We start from the raw sequence: 2,693 nt of genomic DNA, 5'->3' as shown, positions 1-2,693 counted from the left end.
GACTTATTTTGTATCTCATGACATTTCAGATCTAAACTTTGTATTCTCTGACGGCATGAGTCTCTAAACCCCATTGTTGGGGGTGAGGAACTCTGCTGTGTCTCGATGAATTAATGCAAGTATTTCTGTTTTCCATTCAAACACGCTTGTTCCTATCTAAGATGTTCATTCGCGCTGAACCAAGTGATGGAGGTGATGAGCTGTGACACTCATTACCTTCCTCAAACCATGAACGTGTGCCTGACAACCACCTCCGTTCTATATACGATTGAATGAGTATCTCTTAGATTCTTAAATCAGAATCTCCGTGGTATAAGCTAGAACTGATGGCGGCATTCATGAGAATCCGGAAACCAACAATCTCCGTGGGATTCGACCCTTACTCACGTAAGGTATTACTTGGACGACCCAGTGCACTTGCTGGTCAGTGGTACGCGTTGTGAAAAGTGTGATTCGCAATTTGTGCTACCATGCTTAAGGTTTGATTCTCTCAATTCTCCACTAACCTTGCTTTCTAAGGCTTGCTCTTCATCTAACAGTCAACATAAATTTAATGCACATATACACATATCAAGAGGTCTTTTAAGGGTTGTAATGGGGTTAGGGTCAAGGTAGGATTGTATTTGGCTAAGTGGACTAAAATCTGAATCCTTAATTAACTTAAACTTTTCCCACCTAACTTAAGACAATCCATATAATCAAAGTACAAAACCTAACTATCCATTAACCATGTTTTCCACATATTCATGCATTCTTATTTCAAGTACAGTACATATGCATTACTTTCACCACTTACTTTGGGGCATTTTGTCCCCTTTTACTTAATTGCTCTTTTTTCTTTTCTTTTTCTCACTTCTCTTTTTTTTATATATCTATACTATTTTTTTTCTTTTGTTTTTCTCAATGCATATGATTAAATTATTGAATGCATGAACATGTCCTAAACATTTCTTTCACATTTTCATAAAATTCTAACATACTCAATTCTCAAACCAAATGTTTCCAAATTCATGTTTCCCACACTTAATTCATGAGCACTCTCACTAGTCTAAGCTAACCAAGGATTCACATTAAGGGCATTCTTGTTTTTCGCTTAGAGTTAATGATGTGCTAAAGTAAAGAACAAAGGGGTAAAATAGGCTCAAAATTGGTTTGCAAGGGATAATGAAAGGTAAGGCCATATGGGTATGTAAGCTCAGTGAAACAAAGGCCTCAATCATGTAAGTGTATACATAGATCAAATAATGGAAATATAGAATTAAGCAAGACAAAGATCACAATTTTAGAGAGAAAAATACACACTAAAACAGAATATTGGTTGATAAAATGCAACCAATTTAAATAAGCTCAAAATCTCACTGGTTTTGTGTGTTCGAGCTCTAAACCATGTTCCAGTATAATATTTCTTCAAACAAGTGTAACATTAAATTTTATTCAAATTATTGAAATTTTCTTAAAAGGTTTCTTGAAAAAGAAAATATTACTTCAACCAAGTGGTAAAATATGAATAAAATCAAATAATCATGCAATCAAATTTGTAAATGCAACAACTAATAAGGAAAATAAATCATTGGTGTTGAGATAGAAGAGTGACTAACCCATGGAGATCGGTATCGACCTGCCCACACTTAAAGATTGGACCGTCCTCGGTGCATGCTGAGATGTACAAGTGGACGGGTCTCTCCAACTGATGCTTTTCTCCAAGGATTGTGCTGATGGACTTGTTTGTCTTCCCATGTAAATGTCTTCCGGTTCCCTTCCGGGTGGCCATCCTGAAAGAAAAAGGAAAGAAAAGTAAACCAAAAATAGAGATAAGAAAATAAATGAAGTATGGGTGGGTTAATGCCAAATGAAAAGGGTCTTATTTACATGGAAGCCTCAACATGTACGTGAGAAAATAATAGAAGCCATGGCATACCAGTGGTACAAATTTTGTAACAATGAGGAAGAGAGTGCAAGACAATATAAATTAATGTCAATTGCAAAATTAATACAAATATCATAAAAGATTAGTATTGACTTAAATAATATTGCCTAACAGTGTAAAACAAGTAACTGAGCACCAAAAATAAATTCAAGAAAAGATGCAACAGTTGAATAAGAAAATTGTAACACCAGTTAAAAAAAATTAATAAATTTAGAAAAAAAATAAAAATATGCACAAAATTAAAATGCAATGAATGAAAGTATGCAATTAGGTAAAAGAGAATGAAAGTAAAGAAGGAAGAAGAAAAGAAGAAAGAAATAAGAATGGAAAAGAAAAATTAGGACTTGGGGGAAGAAAAGATATGATATTTGGTGCTGATCTGGATAAGTTGTGCGGTGTAGGCGACGCGGACGTGTGGGTGACGAGGATGCGTGGGTCACGCGATCGCGTGGCCTGATTTGTACGATTGGCGCGAGTGCAGGCTCACGTTTGCACAACTCTCTGTTCGAAACTCTTTTCGCCAAATTTTTGGGTGACGCGGTCGCATGGTTGACGCGATTGTTGACGCGTGGCCTTATTTTCAATATGATGCGGACGCGTGGGTGACGCTTTCGCGTGGTAGGGCTGGTGCCTCTAGCACGGGTCCAGCGCAATTCCAGCTCAACTTTCGGCCATACACCCTTGTTACGTCGATTTACAGGGCCACGCGGTCGCGTGGGTGACGCGGACGCGTGGGGAAGCTATTTTCCAAATGACGCGGCCGGTC

This window comes from Arachis ipaensis, chromosome B04, assembly GCF_000816755.2.
Source record: "Arachis ipaensis cultivar K30076 chromosome B04, Araip1.1, whole genome shotgun sequence".
Classification (NCBI taxonomy): Eukaryota; Viridiplantae; Streptophyta; class Magnoliopsida; order Fabales; family Fabaceae; genus Arachis; species Arachis ipaensis.
The sequence above is the reverse complement of the archived record's forward strand: the minus strand, read 5'-3'. Positions refer to the sequence as shown.